This window comes from Thalassophryne amazonica, chromosome 2 (assembly GCF_902500255.1).
Source record: "Thalassophryne amazonica chromosome 2, fThaAma1.1, whole genome shotgun sequence".
Taxonomy (NCBI): Eukaryota; Metazoa; Chordata; class Actinopteri; order Batrachoidiformes; family Batrachoididae; genus Thalassophryne; species Thalassophryne amazonica.
In genome coordinates, this window is record NC_047104.1 from 81,675,577 (window position 1) to 81,684,150 (window position 8,574).

Here is an 8,574-nt window from a genome sequence, read left to right on the forward strand (position 1 = left end):
TAAAAAGGTCCGATACTTTTCTAACAGACGTCGTATGCTAATTTTGAATTCAAGGGGTTTAACAAAAATATCTCACTAACAATTGAGGAATTACACACATTTGTAGAAATATTGCCTCCATTTTCAGAGACCACTGAGCAAACTAAATATAAGAATTACTGGAAATAGAAATCGTTACTTTTACAGCCAGTTTTCTTCCAACATGAAGATTTTCAAATCACTGAACACATTTTTGTATTGGAACAAGACTGTTGCAGATCAGTCGGAATATGACAAACTGAGGCTGAGAACAAAATATTTTGATTGGCAAATATTATTTATTTATTTGCATGGTTGTGTATGTGTGGGACTGAAATTATTGGTGTTGGGGTTACACCTCAATTCAGCCCCACTGTCAAACAGTCAATCAAGGATCACGGGCTACAAAAAAAAAATAAATGAAGAAATAAATCTTTAATAAAGATAAAAATCACACAAACATATAATCATGAGGAATAAAACAAAGCCAAAAGATTTAAATGGCGTTATTCCTCATTTATCTGAACTACTTTAACATTTTTATTAAATGTTAAAGAATATGGATGAATATTTGGCTGATCTCATGTGAATACCAGATTATGGCACTCAAATGAGATTAGCCAAGGAATCATTAATTAGCCTATCAAATTCCAACTTGCATTTATCATGATAAATATTATTAGTTGATGACAAAAATGTTATATCTTATTTATATTATTGCCAAGTATCTTAAATTCTTAGAAGCCTTGAACAGAATTTGTATTCCAAATGTTCATGAACTGGTGTACGAATCAGAACAAATGTTTTTGTTGAACTGGACTGAAAGAAGTGTGTCCCAGCAAAGAATTGTCTCCTTCTTTTCAAGTGACTACAAAACAGTTACAAGAGAGGGAGCAAATAGCTGGAAAAAAAAACAAACAAACAGGAAGGAAAAGTGAGAAATAGGTACAAAAATGGTCAGTCTTTTTGAATGTCTATGATTGGCTATGTTTGGCCACAGCTGTGATGAGGGCGGCGCCTTTGCTGCTGCCCTCCTCCGATGGCAAGAAGGTCGCATTGCACAGAGGAGCCAAAGATCTGGTAGTCTCTTCGAGGATTTGCGAGAAACTACAGCAACAGTAACAAGAGAAGAAGAAAATGATTACTGTTTATTAATATAGACTGAAATAGTAAAGATCAGCAGATAATAACAGTACTTACAACATTCACATTTTGTATTATGGTTTAATACACAATTTAAAAATAGAATCAAAATGTAATAATAAATAAATAAGTAAAAGCAACATTCTGATTTTATGTTTACTGCAAAAAAAAGTGAAATACCTCCTTTTTTAATGTGAAAAAAAAACTTGTTAATGCCTTTTGTGCTTCTATGGTCAAAATAACCGAAGGTTCTGGATTTCATACTTGTAGTTGTATCACTATTTTTATTGTATAATAAGTAGTTGCAGAAGTAAAGGTACCTTGACACTTGCACAAATATGATCCCCCACACTGGCAGGCAACCCTGCGTGCCAACGAGTAATCGCTTTGTAAAATGTCCGTGAACTGTGTGCTGCTGCGGGCCAGTACTCAAAGAAAATTTTGAAATGTTAAAAATTTCTGGTATGCAGAAATTTCGTGCCACTTGTGTGAACTAGTCGTGAACATTGCGCAACCTATTCAGAAAACACAGTTTGTCACTGCGTGTTAATGTGTGTATAATAAACATAACTTTACAGATAATTATCTAAAAAGGAATGAAAATGCAACTGTTTTACCAATCTATTACTATATATATATATATATATATATATATATATATATATATATATATATATATATATATATATATACATACACACAGACAGTTCTCCACTGTGAGAGATATAATCTAAAAAAAATCCGGAAATCACAATGTATGATTTTTAAATAATTTATTTGTATGTTACTGCTGCAAATAAGTATTTGAACACCTGAGAAAATCAATGTTAATATTTGGTACAGTAGCCTTTGTTTGCAATTACATCAAACGTTTCCTGCAGTTTTTTCACCAGGTTTGCACACACTGCAGCAGGGACCATAGCATTGACCAGGTCCTCCTGTGTAGTTCTGAGCTTTCTCAGAATCATAATTAGCCCACAAAGTGAGATCTTGCATGGAATCCCAGACCGAGGGAGACTGACAGTCATCTTGTGTTTCTTCCACTTTGTAATAAATAATCATAACAGTTGTTGTCTTCTACCAAGCTGCTTGCCTGTTGTCCTGTAGTCCATCCCAGCCTTGTGCAGGTCTACAGTTTTGTCCCTGGTGTCCTTAGACAGCTCTTTGGTCTTGCTATGGTGGACAGGTTGGAGTGTGATTGATTGAGTGTGTGAACAGGTGTTTTTTTTATACAGGTAACAAGTTCAAACAGGTGCAATTGATGAATTGATCAAAAGATAAATGACAGTATTCGCAGCATTAAGAGATCATGTCGGAAAGTGGAGCGGTTGTGGAAATCTACAAAGCTCCGGGTCCACCTCCTTCATTTAAAGGAGCTTTTAATCTCTTTTAATAATATGGTGAAAGATGCGAGGGCTGCTTATTTTTCCACTTTAATTTCTAACAGCCGACGGAATCCAAAAATTTTGTTTGACACAATCAGAGACATTGTTACACCTGCATCTCCTGCTGCTATTATTCAGTCAAATGAAGACTGTGACAATTTTTTGTCCTTTTTTATCAGTAAAATTCGTGATATCAGGGCAAATATTAATCCCTCTCTTTCTTCTCCTGTCCCCTATCTTACCCGGCCATCAGTTCTGGATAGTTTTAAACCTATATCACTGAAAGAGCTCACTGTTCTGGTTGACAGATTGAAACCTTCCTCCTGCCCACTTGATATCGTCCCTACCTCCTTCTTTAAAAAGGTCTTCCATTCTATTGGCCCGGTTGTTTTATTGATAATAAATAGATCACTGCTTTCCGGCTATGTCCCTCAGTATTTAAACAGGCAATTATTCACCCTCTTTTAAAAAAGCCTAATGCTGATCCTTCACTCCTTCAAAATTTTAGACCAATTTCAAAGTTGCCTTTTATTTCCAAAGTCTTAGAGAAAGTGGTGGCCAAACAGCTTAATGAGGTTTTAGCTGAACATTATATTCTTGATAAATTCCAGTCTGGGTTTCGTCACTTGCACTCTACAGAAACTGCCCTTCTCAGAGTTTCAAACGATATTTTAATGCGCAGAGATGCAGATGAATATTCTGTACTTGTCCTTTTAGATCTCTCTGCAGCTTTTGACTCGGTGGATCATGGAGTTTTAGTTGAGAGACTAAGGACTTGGGTGGGCATTTCTGGGTCTGCTCTTGACTGGTTTTTATCTTATCTTTCACACAGGACTTTCGCTGTTGTTACTGGTAAATTTATGTCCTCCTCTGCCATGCTATCCTGTGGTGTGCCTCAAGGTTCTGTTCTGGGACCCATATTGTTTGCTCTATATTTGCTCCCACTTGGTCATGTCTTGAGCAGTTTTAAAGATGTCTCCTACCACTGTTATGCGGATGCCATCCAGCTGTATATTTCATTCACTCCTCAAACGGTCTCTAGGGTATTTGCTCTTCAGAGCTGTATTGAGGTTATTGGTGGCTGGATGGCGGCCAACTATTTGTCTTTAAATATAGCAAAAACTGAGGTCCTTGTTTGTGCCCCTGACGAGTTTGTTCCCACTGTGGTTGGGAATCTTGGTTCTCTGGCCCCATTTGTTCGCTCAGCAGTGAGGAACTTGGGTGTTACGTTCGATCACTTGCTCAATTTTGACGCGTATGTTACCCGCCTGGCACAGTCTTGTTTTTTCCATTTGTGTAATATTGCCCGTCTGCGCAGCATTGTGTCTCGGGCGGAGTTGGAGATGATCATTCATGCATTTGTGTCGTCACGTCTGGATTACTGTAACTCACTATTTTTTAGCCTTAGCAAATCCTCTTTGGACCATTTACAAACGGTTCAGATTGCGGCTGCAAGGCTGCTGACAAGGTCATCAAAGAGGTCACATATAACCCCAATCCTCTCCTCCTTGCACTGGCTCCCCATCCATTTCAGACTCCAATTTAAAATTCTAGTACTGACTTTTAGAGCTCTGCATGGTCAAATGCCATCTTATATCACCGAGCTATTACATCCATATGTGACAAGCAGGTCTCTGAGGTCTTCGGACCTGGGCCTATTGGTTGTGCCTAGGACTAGACTGAAGACCAGGGGAGACTGTGCTTTCGAGGTGGTGGCACCTAAAATGTGGAATGCACTGCCTTTGGACCTACGCTCCGTGGACTCTGTTGAAACATTTAAAGTGAAGCTAAAGACCCTTTTGTATAGGTTGGCTTTTACGTTTTTGCTGCTTTTAATTTCTTTGTTCTTATGTGAAGCACTTTGTGATTTCTATCTTGAAAGGTGCTATATAAATAAACCTTACTTACTTACTTACTTACAATTAATACAGGTAAAGTGTGCAGAATAAGAGGGCTTCTTAAAGAAAAATTAACAGGTCTGTGAGAGCCAGAATTCTTGCTGGTTGGTAGGTGGTAGGTGATCAAATACTTATTTGCAGCAGTAACATACAAATAAATTATTCAAAAATCATACATTGTGATTTCCGGATTTTTTTTTTTTTTTTTTTAGATTATGTCTCTCACAGTGGACATGCACCTAAGATGAAAATTTCAGACCCCTCCATGATTTCTAAGTGGGAGAACTTGCAAAACCGCAGGGTGTTCAAATACTTATTTTCCTCACTGTATATATATATATATATATATGTATTATAATACCCAAGTGACCTCTGTGTGCGTGTGTGTGTATGGCTTCGATCACGGTGAAACCGGGAAGACCTGACATGTGCCATTTGGTATGCTTATGTATTTTGGGTGAAGGATGAATGCTGCGAAAACAGAAAGTTGATAGGACAAATATTTTTTGAGAAATTAGGGATTTTAGCTAACCAGTAAGCAATGGATGTTGTGCTGCAATGCACCATGGGAGCTTGGGGTTTTGAGATTTAAAATGTTATTTGTGGTTCATATTAATTTAACAGTGTTGTTAGTGTTTATTGATTTATTGTGTTTTGTAGGTCAATGGGTTTAGATAGTTTAGGTAAGTGGTATATTGCTGTTACCATAAGTTACTTAAGTGTCATGTTGGTACCACAAGTGAAATGTGTTGTGCTTTTAATGTCTTCTGCGACTGTCTCTGTCAAATTAAAAGCACCTGCTTACAGCAGTTTTGATCACACACTTTGTGAAGAGTTGACATTTGCTGTTTGGTATGCTTATGTATTTTGGGTCAAGGATGAATGGCTCCAAAACCAAACATTGATAGGATGAATATTTTTGGAGAAGCTACATATATTATCTAACCACACTGAACAATGGACATTGATATTTACATTCTGGTCTCATACGCTAATCCAGCAGGGGGTGGTAAATCATCTATATTTTAAAACCGTGAGTGTGTATGTGCATGCATGATTATATATATATATATATATATATATATATATATATATATATATATATATATATATATATACAGTAGTGTTCAGAATAATAGCAGTGCTATGTGACTAAAAAGATGAATCCAGGTTTTGAGTATATTTCTTATTGTTCCATGGGAAACAAGGTACCAGTAGATTCAGTAGATTCTTACAAATCCAACAAGACCAAGCATTCATGATATGCACACTCTTAAGGCTATGAAATTGGGCTATCAGTAAAAAAAGTAGAAGAGGGGGTGTTCACAATAATAGTAGTGTGGCATTCGGTCAGTGAGTTCGTCAATTTTGTGGAACAAACAGGTGTGAATCAGGTGTCCCCTATTTAAGGATGAAGCCAGCACCTGTTGAACATGCTTTTCTCTTTGAAAGCCTGAGGAAAATGGGACGTTCAAGACATTGTTCAGAAGAACAGCGTAGTTTGATTAAAAAGTTGATTGGAGAGGGGAAAACGTATATGCAGGTGCAAAAAATTATAGGCTGTTCATCTACAATGATCTCCAATGCTTTAAAATGGACAAAAAAACCAGAGACACGTGGAAGAAAAATGGAAAACAACCATCAAAATGGACAGAAAAATAACCAGAATGGCAAAGGCTCATTGACCAGCTCCAGGATGATCAAAGACAGTCTGGAGTTACCTGTAAGTGCTGTGACAGTTAGAAGACACCTGTGTGAAGCTAATTTATTTGCAAGAATCCCCCGCAAAGTCCCTCTGTTAAATAAAAGACGTGCAGAAGAGGTTACAATTTGCCAAAGAACACATCAACTGGCCTAAAGAGAAATGGAGGAATATTTTGTGGACTGATGAGAGTAAAACTGTTCTTTTTGGGTCCAAGAGCCGCAGACAGTTTGTGAGACGACCCCTAAACTCTGAATTCAAGCCACAGTTCAGTGAAGACAAAGCATGGTGGTGCAAGCATCATGATATGGGCATGTTTCTCCTACTATGGTGTTGGGCCTATATATCGCATACCAGGAATCATAGATCAGTTTGGATATGTCAAAATACTTGAAGAGGTCATGTTGCCTTATGCTGAATAGGACATGCCCTTGAAATGGGTGTTTCAACAAGACAATGACCCCAAGCACACTAGTAAATGAGCAAAATCTTGGTTCCAAACCAACAAAATTAATGCCTCGCAGATGTGAAGAAATCATGAAAAACTGTGGTTATACAACTAAATACTAGTTTAGTGATTCACAGGATTGCTAAAAAAGCAGTTTGAACATAATAGTTTTGAGTTTGTAGCGTCAACAGCAGATGCTACTATTATTGTGAACACCCCCTTTTCTACTTTTTTTTTTACTAATAGCCCAATTTCATAGCCTTAAGAGTGTGCATATCATGAATGCTTGGTCTTGTTGGATTTGTGAGAATCTGCTGAATCTACTGATACCTTGTTTCCCATGTGACAATAAGAAATATACTCAAAACCTGGATTAATCTTTTTAGTCACATAGCACTACTATTATTCTGAACACTACTGTATGTATATATATATATAAATATATATATGTGTGTGTGTGTGTGTGTGTGTGTGTGTGTGTTAAAAATACTTTGTACACTTTAAATCCCACTAAATGTCTTCTCTCCATCAGTATTGACCACAATAATGACAAGATCTCATGACAATACTGAGGCGTAGGGCTTTAACACAAGGAAAAGAATGCATTTGTAATATCACTGACATCACTTAACTGATAAATACATTTAAAGGTCAAAACAGATAAGGTGATGATGTTACACCCTGAAAAAGGGGAGAAATAATCACAAGAGTGATTTGGCGTTGTTTCTTCATCAAGAGTGTTTACTGGAATGAGGCAAATGCTATCTTTTCCACTAGTGCATGGGCAGAGAAACAAGCAATGGATCCCAGATAACTGAGCTCAGGATACTCAATAGATCACAGATAAATGCCACTAAGTCTTGATCTCAATAGCGAATTAAGTAAAATCATGTATTTTTAACACTTTCTAAACATCTCTTTTACAACAGAACTCATATTAAAGCATTTTTAAGTGAGAGTACTGGGAATTATAAACCCAATTTTATTCTAAATTACCAGTGCATAACCTTTCAACCTGTCACAATGACACATTACTTGCTGAATACACTTATTCACAACTGTAAGTTGTGTTTGTCAGGAGCAGTGTTGCCACAGTTACTTTGAAAAAGTAATCCAATTACTGATTACTGATTACTCCTTGAAAAAGTAACTTAGTTACTTTACTGATTACTCATCTGTAAAAGTAACTAAGTTAGATTACTAGTTACTTTTTTAGTTACTTTCCCCAGCTGCCGACAACAAACCTCTGCCACCTCAACATGACAATGATACTTGTTTTGCCAAAACTCACTTTATAGTCACCCTTTCTTGACTTCAATGAAAATAAATACTTGTTTTAGAAAAAGTAAAATAAAGACCTCTTTCTTGACCTCATATTTAACTGTAGACAGCACTGTAACAGTAAAACTTGCAATTTCTAACCTACATTGTTTATAAATGTAACTATTAAATTCTTTCTAACATTTTTCTAACATTTAAATTATCTCTAAACATTTTACTTGTTGAAATTATTATTATTATAAGTAGTATTAGTAGTTGTAGTAAAAAAAGGCTTCAAAACTGGACCTTTAATCTAGGGGTGTTGTGGGGGGGGCACATCCTTGCCCCACGCCCCCATTCCATCTGGATTTGTCCCTGCTTTGGCGTTTGAGCACAAAGAATGGATAACATTTATTTATGTAGAAAACATGACCAGATTTACAGGTAAGAACGTTTTATTGCGTTTTCACATCATGTGGTCCTCAGAAAGAGAGTTTAGGTACATTTGATTGGAAAATAGTGTTAGTTGCTGACGCGTCACGGAGGATCAGCTGTTTTTAGTGAGCAGATACGGAGAGGCTCAGCTCAGAATTCTAAATAAAGGAGAAAAAAGCATAAAAATATCTTTGTAAAGCTCAGTGCAGGTGTGCTGTTGTCACCGTGCTTTAAGAGGTGAGGACGAGTCGTAGCTGCTGCAGAAAACCACGGATGAAAAGCTCA